At 39.1% G+C, this 12,120-nt stretch overlaps 1 pseudogene; it reads right to left on the bottom strand.

Annotated features, from left to right (window-relative positions):
- The window catches only part of LOC139723295 (dimethylglycine dehydrogenase, mitochondrial-like), a 38,837-nt pseudogene that overhangs the window by 6,092 nt on the left and 20,625 nt on the right, over positions 1-12,120 (bottom strand).

The raw sequence follows: 12,120 nt of genomic DNA, 5'->3' as shown, positions 1-12,120 counted from the left end.
CCGCGGGTCTAGCGCTCACCTGAGTATCGCAAGTTCACCTTTCACGCAGTCACTAATCTAAATTATTCACAGCTCTACCAAAATTTGACGAGGCATTCTCAAGTTGAAGATGAAAATGTACAATAAGGGCCCAATTTTTTCAAGATTCCTTAATTTGGGGGAATTGGGGCCCCGTGGGGCCCTCTGGGTGGGGCATGGTGCCCAGTTTGATAAATTGAGATCCTGACCACCTAGGGATGCTACCTGCCAAGTTTGACAAAAATCCATCATGAGGTTTTCAGGAAGAAGATGAAAATGTACAATTTAGGCCCCATTAGAACCCTTCCCCACCCCCCTCCCCTGGGTCCCAAGGGGGGCACCCCTGATTCTGCCATGAACAAACTTGAAACTACAGTCATCAATGTACTAACTCATAGTATCAACTTCGCTCTATCACTTCTGGTTCTAGAGAAGAAGATTTTTACAGATTCCTTAATTTTGGGGGGTTTGGGCCCCCCTGGGGGCCCCCTGGGTGGGGCATGGTGCCCATTTTAACAAATTGAGTTCCTAACCCCCTAGGGATGCTACCTGCCAAGTTTGATGAAAATCGGTCATGGGGTTTTCAAGAAGAAGATGAAAATGTAAAAAGTTTACGCACGACGCACGACGCACGACGACGACGGACGACGGACGACGGACGACGAACGACGCACGACGGACGCCGGACGAAGGGCGATCGCAATACCTCACTTGAGCCTTTGGCTCAGGTGAGCTAAAAAAGGGGGGTGTAGAAAGTCTATGGCGAACACAACTTTGCAGGTAGTTACCGGATCTCGATTGCTCAAATGGACACCCTACCCCGTCCCGTCCCAAGGGATCCAAACCCCCCAAATTAAGAAGAAGAACAAAACACAGTCTTCAATAGAACCACAGGAAATAGAGCTGAGTGTTGGATAAGTAGGCCCTACATTGCATTCTGTAATTACAAGGGACCCACATTTTTCATATTCATCATTTTCTTATAACTCAACTTATCACTTTCATTTACTTCTTTAAAATGCATGGTCATTCACTAAATTTGTTTAGTATTATGGCAAGAAGTTGAAAATATATCTGGGCACCATTCCCCACTTGGGACCCAAGGGGTGCAACCGCCCCCTCCCCCCGCCAGAGTTGAGGAATCGTTACAAATCTCCTCCAGAACCAGTAAGTGATAGAGCTAAGTAAGTGATGTGAGCAATTACCTTGGTCATTGTAGTTTCATGTTTGTTTATGGCAAATTTGGGGTATCCCCTCCCCCAGGCCCCGTAGGGGGAGGGACTAAATTGGGATCTAAATTGTACACTTTCATCTTCCTTTCGAGAATGCATACAAGTTTGTAAAAAGAAAATAAAAAAAATTGACTGACATTATTACTAGGTTGATTACGAGGGTTACTAGGGCACAATGAGCTCTAACTCCCCGCCCCCATTCCTAGAGGCACCCCAGAGAAGTGCTTTGAGTAGATACATCACTATCAGTGGGTATATACTTTCATGTTGTTTATGACAGATATGCTTACAGGGTGGCTCCCTTGGGGCGGGGACCAAATTGGGGGCCAGTTTCCACATTTGAAATAATCTCTTTCAAACTCATGGTCAAATTTTCTAAACAAGCTTAGCAGGTATCATTGCCAGTGTGACAGAATATACAATATGAACACCATGCCCTGGTACCCTCCCCCTCCCCCACTCCCCCCCCCCCCCCCCCCGCAACAAAGTCCCAATGCTGCTACGTTCTTGGTGAACCTGCGATACGGCTATTTGCCGTATATAGACCCACTTTGATTTTTTTTTTCTATTTAGGCTACTTCTTCCCAAAGTGGTACGTGACATTTACATACATAGCGTAGGCAATGACATAACAAATATTCTAGCTGAAATGAAAATCCATTCGAGACTCTTTCATCAGTGCAGGTTTGTTTTTATGACAGCTCTGTATTGTTGGTAATCGGATTCTTTCTTTCTTTCTTTTTTAGCGTGAAGATTACCTTATATCACACACAGAGATTGCTTAGCTCGCAAAACATAACTTTATAGAGAAGTGGCCTCTCTAAGCAGTTTCGAAAGCTCATGACCAATGTGTGAAATACTATATATCTGGAAACTTCGATCCTCACTATTTTGACGTACATCACTGGAATTGACGACCCACTTTGGTGATGCAAGAACCTGGCGAACCATGGATCTCTCACAATGTCTTCTCTTCCGAGACTGTATGCAATGCACATAATAACGTGTGATATGCACATCTCTGTCATGCACCTAAGTTTACCCAAACAACCAATCATTCATCGACCCTCCATGAAAGTACTCACCTCAAATCATGTATTTCAGAGCCAGAACTTGTGATGCAGAAGAACTGGTTTTCACCTGTCTTTGTGACCGTGATCTCTGCGTAAACTTTACCTCTTGGGGTCAACATGTGACCTACAACACAGCCACCAATCTGCGCCAAAAAAAAAATAATAAAAAAAAGGATTTTGCACATCAGAACTTGTAGCAAAGCAAAAAGAAAATCAATGAAACAAAAATACAAACAAAAAGTCACCCCCAGAAAAAAACAAATCTTACAATGTTACTGAATTCCTACCAGTGTAAATGGCAATTTAGTGGACAAAATCAAATTATTCAACCGGGAATTGCTCATCTCTTTAAATGGGTGGTGTAGTATTCGTTGAGGTGAGGATTCAGCTTTTAGCTTTTTGTGAGATATACAGAAAACACTTTATGAAATGTTCCAGAGCAAACAATTATAAACGGAATTCAAAATTTATTTGACGATAATTGGTTTTGAAATGGCTGAGATATACAAAAACAAAATAAAACAAAGTGATCCTAATAAAAGCTGGATCACACCCTTTGTTAGAATCGCTTTGTTTTGGAAATCTCAGCCATTTCAATACCAATTTTCATGAAATAAACTTAAAATTCCTCTAAGAATCATATGCTATTTCATATTTCACAAGAGGTTTCTCACTATCTTAGAAATCATTATAAAAAAAAAGTTGGAATCCTGAAGTCCCATCTCAACCGAAAGTATACCATCCCTTTGATTCCGCTTGATTGAAAATCTGTATAAATAAAACAGCTAAACAATTGATAAAACTCGTTTGTAGAACAGGAAATGTGGATATCACACTTTATGATGAATAATATGGATATCATAATTCATGATGAATATTTAGAAGCTATACGAGATGAATAATAAAGAATGCATCTCAGCAATAATTTTTAGAAATTGCCAGCTCTACACCGAATTATGCCTTGTACGTTCGCATTCCCTCATAATGTCTTACTGCTGAAGGTAATCTGTTGGCTAGGACAAGGTCTAGGAGTTTGGTTGCATCTGAACCACTGATCTCAAACTTGGCGAAAGGAGTTAGGTCAATGACCCCAGCTCGATCCATGACGGTTTCATACTCTCGCCGAACGGGGCCGTGCCAGTTGGTTCGGCGAAAGCTGGGTCGATATCCAGCCTCATCGCCATCCAGGGCAAACCAGTGAGGTTGCTCCCAACCTGGTATACATAGGACAAGATGACCTCAATTAGTCCTCCTATATTTGCTAAAAAAATTGTCAAGTGACAACCCTCACCCCCTCCAAACTCAATCTTACCCATGTCCGTCACACTCACCATTACAATATATACGCACTATTATGACTGGTCAATGTCTCATATAAGAGCGAGAATACAGAACAGATCAGGGGCCGCGAAACCCGGCCTTTTTTTTTTTGTGTGTGTGGGGGGGGGGGTGTATGCCGCTGTGTTTTGAGAAAACATAAGGAAAGTTAAGATTTCTTAGAATATAATATTCAAACGAAAAGTAAATAAGTTTTCCTGAAAAGAGTCTTTTAGGTGATTTCGGGAAGTCCAAACCTTCCGGTCTGGTCCTCCACTTATACTAGCCAAATACAGACTTGGGTCCACTCCCTCCACATCCCTCCTTCGCACAACGGGATCATAGCCATGAACAGCCAACTTGCTGTCCGACCTCGATACTTCAAAGCAAGTTGCCTTTGTTCCTTTTTGACCCATTAGGTGGGAGCGTCCGATGGGAGATCATGAGTCGTGGGAAGACGGTAGCCGAGGACGTGAAGGAGATCCTCGCTACTCTGGAGGTCTTCAAGAGTAGGAACACACTTCCGGTCCTCCAAAAGTTTTCAGCTACCAGCAGGGTCAAAAAGAGGGATTGCTGATGACCTTCTACAACAGGATCTGTCTCCTGGACGGATCCTACAGGGGGCAGCAAGACAGCAATTGCGAATGGAACCCTAACGGTGACTGACTATGATGATATGAGGGGTTACGGCGAAAACTCCGACTGCTGAACACTGAGTGTCCTGACCTCGATTTCATTGAACTCCGAGACCGAGTCCTGGATTGGTTTGGGCTGTCGAGAAGGCCGAAGGCTGCCACCTTGCATGAATCCTCGACTAGTGACAAGGCAAGCAATCCTAGATATCATGAAGAAGCAGGGTGACCTCCTGGAGAAGCAGAAACGTCAGATTGAGACGTTGACCTCTGAATGTTCTAGGTGACCAAAGATAGTGCTTCTTCTGCAAGAATTAAGATGCACGGGTCACATGCAGGGTCACTGCAGTGAAACAAAAACAAAAAACAAACCAACTAACAAACTACAAACTAAACACTGGCAAATTTCAGTCGGGCAAATGAGAATCAAGCTATCAACAAGCAGCCAGCGCCTCAAACCCAATCCGAGGCGCCAAAAGAGTAGGTCCGCCGTTGAGAGCCAAACGAATGGCAAGGAATTTCCACGCCTCAGCAGTTTTCGAGAAGGCTGTGGGAAGCTGTCCGAAAGTGTGGGTGAATCTCTGAGGGCTAAAGGTGTTTGCTTGACACTGGTGCCCAGGTGCCCACAATTACAGAGTCTTTCTTTAAATGAGCACCTTGCTCATGGTGAAATTTTTGACGCTTCTGAGTTCATCTCTTTGGCAGGGGCTAAAGGCCTGACAGATACCTATCGCAGCTATGTCAAGTTATCACTGAATGTCAAAGGGAGGAGGTTTCAGGAGATGGGTTTCCTCATCGTGCGTGATCTTATTAACCCACCCATGGCCGAGCTTAAGGAGCTTGTCCCTGCTGTCATCGGATCTAACGTTCTTCGAGATGTCAACAATCGCTGAAGTCCAAGTCGGAGAGCAGGTTTCAGCAGACATTAGCGGAGTCCAGTGAGGGAACTACTAAGGCCCGTGTCCTTGCCCTGTCTGAAGAGGTGATGGCCGGGGAACACCCAAAACGAATACGAAAAGCGCTATCAAGTCCGATCTGATGGTAAGAAGCCCGTCCTTCTGCCAGCAAGGTATTATACATATACATATATGTAGACTGCACTACACAATAAAGCCAAGGCAACCTTCCGTCGCTGTTGTTGAGGAGCGGGATATCTTGATTTTGCCACATGGACTCGTCCTCCTACCTATACACTTATCAAGGTGCCCTCCTCGGGAAGAGTTCCTATCCAGATTATGAACGTCAGCAACAGTGACGTCTATTTAGCTCCAAGGACGCCAATATTAGGTCTGCTGGAACCATTTCCAATCAATCTCGATTCATCGCCTGATGAGCATAATGCTGTTTTGGAGAAGTCATTCGGTTCGTCCTCCTCGACTGAGGATATTCAGGAGATGATGGAGGGGATTGAGATAAATACAGAGCTCAGGACGTCCCCAGAGAAACATATGGTAGTAGAAAAACTAGACCATAAGCACCTTGACAAGTTTCAGCTAAACGAAATGGATATCGGTTACTGCGACAAGATTACTGTCGACGACGACCTCCCTGTACGCCTACCTCATAGGACGATTCCCCCACAATTATGTCGCAATGCTACCAGTCACAAAAAAAAAAAGTTGTAATCTTGCTCTTTTCAACCGATAAGGTTCAAACAGTGTTTACCAAATACTAATTTTCACCGCTCATTTCTAGGCAATAAAGTAACCCGCACAGAGCTGGAAAATCCCCGAGATCATCACAAGAATTCAGTATTTGACACACAAAAACAAGTTTGTATATGCAATCAGTAGTTGTTATTGGTTGATAACACCAATTAAGAACTAATTAAAGATTTCTTATCACTCTTAACCTATCAAGTAGGAAGTATGCGTTTAAGTTAGCATCTTGATTCGTGTTTCTTAGTTGTAACAAAAAAAGAATCACATGGAAGTAGCAGACATAATCCAAAATGTTAACTCTATAAGTTCGGATTTTTTTTTTTAATTCAAGATACTTTATTCCAATCAGATCAATCAAAATATAGGGGTTCATTTACAAGGTACATAGTAGCTAACAAACAATAATCCACATGATGATCTGAAAAGGACTGCATGTCTCGAGTAGAAATGTGACATTTGTTGGATTGCCCGATATCAAATCAACTGTTGGAATACATTTGATACAAGAAAACGGCACACACCCACACACATACAGAAGAAAAAGGAACAAGGAAAAACGATACATGTTCACAAACTTCCAAGAAATTATTTACATGAATGTATATTTAGTATACTTTCACTCAACAGTACTGGCTTATCTCACTTTTTGAAGTGCATTGATAACAGGTATTTCTCAGATCTGCTTTGAAACATTCAAAGATGGTACACACAGGTAGTCAATCAATCAATCAATCAATCATAGTTTATTTCCAATCAACGAAAATCAAAAACATAGTACAATGTATACATGTCATTAAATGATATTGTTCAAACGCTTGCAAAAGATTCATGTAATATACGAGACAAATTATAGAACAACATATATGTACAATGATAAAGAGGAACACTGTACAAATACTACGTGGGCGAGCGGAAAATAAATTCGATCATGGAAAATAGTGATCCACTAAAAAGCAAAGCTTGTCTGACGTGGATCGCTAGATAAATAATGAGTGAATGATATACTATTCTATAACAATATACATGTAGTTATTTTGAGATACACAGGTCGGGAAAAAAATATAGAATACCAATGCTATAGTGCCCGGACACTGTTCATTGAACCACGTGTACCGGGGAAATATGACAAGGACAATACATTCGTACACACATTCAATTACCCACACGCATATACACTGTTGGACGCGAGACAGTACCGAGAGGAGAGAAGACGGTAACAATATACAAGTCTACGAAGAACAATAGACGGGAAAGGAAAAGGAGAGAAGAAAGAAGAGAGGTCTGCACACAGAACACGCCAAGTGCTGCGACATCAGGACAGGTGAAAGCTCAAACATAAATTATAGCAATTTAAATTATCTAAGATTATAAGTAGAAAGTAAATGTTTTTTGAGTTTATATTTAAATGTGACAAATTTGGGGGAATCTTTTAAACTATTATCTAAATTATTCCAAAGTCTGGGTCCGGTATAAAGAAATGTATTTTGGGCATGTGCGGTTCTCATTAACGGAAGATGGAATTCGTCGGATCGTCGCGTGGGATAGTTATGAACATGACTGTTTCGATGAAATAAATCGTGGAATATTTTAGGTAAAAAGGTACTATTGTAATTAAACATAAACTGACCAAGTTGAAACACATACAAATCATTTACTTTTAATATTTTATGGTCAGAAAACAAAGCATCTGTATGTTCTCGGGTATGTAAATTAAAAACAATTCTAAGCGCTTTCTTTTGCAATAAAAGAAGTTTATCAAGTAACATCTGATATGTATTACCCCAAGCAAGAATCCCGTAGTTTAAATAAGGGAGTATCAAACTAGAATAAAGAGTTAATAATGCAGATGAAGGAAGATAATATTTCAATCTATTCATTACGCCAATGTTACGTGAAATAATTTTACATATGTTATCAATATGATTCCTCCATGAAAGCTTGTTATCAACGCAAACACCAAGAAATTTAAAAGAAGAAACTTCTTCTAAGGGAGTAGTATCAAATGTTATATTGCCTGGGAGGCTATCTAAAGAATTACTAAAAAGCATAACTTTTGTTTTTTGAATATTTAATGACAATTTGTTTGCGTATATCCATTGTATAACCTTTATCAATTCTTCATTGACTGTTCTTATTAAGATATTTGGGTCAGGGTGGGAAAAAAAAAAGATTAGAGTCATCCGCGAATAATATGAATGATAGTTTCTCCGAGGATCTATGAAAATCATTAATATAAATAATGAATAACAATGGGCCTAATAAACTCCCTTGTGGAACACCACTTGCAATTGTTTTACTTTGAGAGTCAAAGCCGTTGACATGTACAAATTGGGATCTTTCTGATAGGTAACTCGTGAACCACTCCAAGGCCTTTCCACGTATTCCATAATGAGACAGTTTGGCGAGAAGTATTCCGTGGTTAATCGTGTCAAAGGCCTTGGAGAAGTCCAAGAAGATACCTATTGTGTGTGAAAGTGTGTCGAGTGCGTGTGTGACTTTGTCGATGAGGGCAAGTAGTGCGTGTGTTGTGCTGTGATTTTCCCTGAATCCAAATTGAAAGTTTGAAAATATGTCGCAGGTTTTAAGAAAACGTAGTGTCCTGATGTAGACTATTCTTTCAAGAATCTTAGAAATAGAAGATAATAAAGATATGGGTCTATAGTTATTGACATCATCCTTCTCCCCTTTCTTATAAATAGGAATTACTTTCGCAATTTTCATGCTATTTGGCACATGGCCAGTTGCAAGCGATGAGTTGATAATATGTACTAAGGGATCCACTATTTGAGGAATTATGTTTTTTATCAAATGGTTGTCAATTCCGTCATGGCCAGGACTTTTACCTTCTTTCAAATTGGCAACAATCTTTATTATTTCTTCTTTATATGTTGGGTCAAAAAATATAGTTTTAGAGTTAGGTGTATCTAAAAAATCACTAAAAGATTTACTAGAAAGAGGAATATTTTGAGAAAGATTTTTTCCAATTGAAGAAAAGAAGTCATTAAAAATTTCAGCCATGCCAGCGGGAGTGTTGCTGGAGGCATTGCCCCACCGAACTTCAGAAATATTAGATGAATTGTTAGGTGTATTCATAGCATTCTTTAATGTTTTCCATGTGTTTTTAATGTCATTTTTATATTTGCTTATCTGATTAACATAAAAAAGTTTCTTCTGCGTACGCAATAATTTGGTGAGTGTGTTTTTGTATGAAACATATTTTTTCTTATTTTTTTCAGTGGGATTACATCTATATTTATAAAACAAATTATTTTTCCTATTTATAGATCGTAATATAGACTGGGTTATCCACGGGAGTCTTGGAATTTGCTTATATCTATTTTTTATGTTACGCAGGGGAATATGGTTATCGATTTCGGAGGTAAGAGTAGATATGAAATAATCATAAGACAAATTGACATCGGTAGTGTTGTATACAGAAGACCAATCGAGTTCTTTTAAACTGTTTTGGAGACTTGTAAGATTATCTGCAGTAATCTTACGACGCTTATAATAATTATTTTGTTTATTCAGTTTAATTGGAACCTGAGCAAATATAGGAAAATGGTCAGTGATGTCTGAGAGGACGATACCAGACTCAGGAAGTGGAAGAACATTACAAAAAATGTTGTCTATGAGGGTAGCCGATTGGCTGGTGACACGGGTAGGCTTGGAAATTAATGGTAAAAACGAAGCAGACATTAATGTTTCTATAAATTCTTTTGAACTGTTTTGGGAGTTACATTTCATGAGATCGATATTAAAATCGCCCATCAGAAATGTATCTTTAATAGATATCATGGGATTTTGTACTAAATCCTGCAAAACTGTCAAAAAATCATTCAAATTTGACCGAGGGGGCCTGTAAATTACACCAATCATAATGTTTTTTCCATGTGGATTTATCAATTCAATAAAAAGGGATTCGAGAACATCGCTCATAACACTAATCTCCTCATGTATAATATATTTAAATTTTTTCGAGATGTACAAACCAACTCCTCCACCAACTCTCTCATTTCTATTTCTAAATACAAATTCGAATCCGGGTAAAGGAAATAAATGACTGATATTAGAGTTCAACCATGTTTCTGTTAGCCCTATGATGGAGCAAGATTTATGATCTGGGTTTTCTAAGAGTAAGCGCAACTTATCAAAATTTTTATTGATACTGCGTATGTTAAAGTGAGCTAACAAAAATGTTTCATCAACTGTATTCGTGATCCGATTTTTATACTGATTTTCGGTCAAATAAACACACGATGGACTCTGGACTGGATCATTTGAGTCAAATCTATATTCAAATTCTTGTGCTGAGGTATTGTATTTATCGGATATGTAATCTTCATATAAACTGGAGATCATATTTGCATGATCAGATTCAGAGTGCCTTACTGTGTTATAGAATTCATCATTATTCAAAGAATTAAAAGCAAAGTTTATTGTGTCAGCCATGGGTTAGAATATAAAACATTCGGGAATTAATAACTGGCCTCCCGCCTGGTCCTAACTCAGCAGCTACGTGGGGGTATGCAGACCTAAAAGAAGAAAGGAAACCGAAATGCGTACAGAGAAACATGAAACACAGACAAAACAAGGAAACGAACATGAACACAGATGACACAGAATCAACATCGTTGCGGATGGTACACAAGGCCATGGGCTCGTATACAATACCTAACATGAACTTATTTAACAAACAAAGACTAGGCAGAGTAGGCAAAGTACTAGGCAGCGTCCACGAGCATATTAAACTTCTCGACCACTTAATGACAAAATAAGGAACCAGTTATTGTTGTGGGTTTTTTTGGTAGTCGGATCGCCTATCCAAAATAACTAATTCTTATACCATTGGGATTTATAATCAGTACGAACAATTATATCAAAGTAATGCAAAAACACATACACACAAAAATGCAATTCCATTGTTGTTAAAATTTTCATCAAACTGATATGCAAATACAGTGTACAAACAAAATTGCCCAAAATACGAGTACACAATGTGTAAATACATAAAATAATAGATAGCCCAATCTGTCTCACTGAGTGAGTACCCTAGATAAAAGAGCGAGGGAGGGAGGGAGAGAGAGAGAGAGAGAGAGAAAGAAAAAAGTGAGTGAGAGGGGGAATGAAAAGAGAATCTAGACAACAAATCTTGACGAACTGAACAAAACGGCTATGCAATTAACTTATAACATTCGTGGGTATACATGTGTCTACAGGTGTGTGTGTGTGTGCATAAGAAGGCAAAAGCAAAGCCGAGAATAGATGAAAAAAATAAAGGCGTGTTGTCACCTGGGAAAAATGTTTGCACAATTATTACGTCATTACACTCTTGCATAAAAATAACGTTCTGACAACAGAACGCCTCCCAATCTCCAGTTATTTTAAATATGTTATGGCTTTGAATTTTAAATAACTAATACATTAAGACGACCAACGGCAGTCAAGGGGCCAACATCACCTGATATGATACAACAAATTGCCATAACTATCCATGAGTATAAACAGCACCTATAAACAAGCCCAAGTAGTACAGCAACGAAGGTTGCTGGGCGACGGTGTCCCAAAACAGGTGATCCGTGTCCCTCCCCCCCCCCTCCAGCTACCGCAAAGTTCATAATAACAACATTCCAGAAATGTAACAAATTTTGTCAATCATTACTTCTTTAGTGTTAAACGGATGCATATTTTCCGGCGGTGTACAAGTAACAAACACAACATAAGACAAATTACTGAGACAGCTTCGTGTAGCAGAGCTTTAAATCAATCTTATCGTATTACATTATACTAACAAACATTTTATCTTTGTTAAGTATAATTATATATAAAAATGATTATATGAGTTAACTTTCCCTGGAACTGTTACCAAAAACAAAACATAAAATGATAATTCTGATTACCGAGAAACTACATGTATTACAAATACAAACATGTATTTAAACCTGGTTGGTACTGGAAAAGGGGGGCTCGTACAACAAATACATATATATCTTAATTTGTGATCAACTTTATCCATTACACAAACAAACAAATGGGGTTTATGTAGATCGTTTTCCTATTCCCTTTCTTCCTTATCATCTGATTATTTTTTTTTTCAATACTGGGTTTGATCTGAAGGTCATACATGAGAATCAGCATTCCACACGAAAAATAAAGAACTTGATGTCAACATGGACATACATTGTGG

This window comes from Diadema antillarum, unplaced genomic scaffold, assembly GCF_040938485.1.
Source record: "Diadema antillarum isolate AM-2024a unplaced genomic scaffold, OU_Dant_1.0 scf00000185, whole genome shotgun sequence".
NCBI lineage: Eukaryota > Metazoa > Echinodermata > Echinoidea > Diadematoida > Diadematidae > Diadema > Diadema antillarum.
Note: the sequence above shows the minus strand (reverse complement) of the source record. Positions and strands in the feature narration are given on the sequence as shown.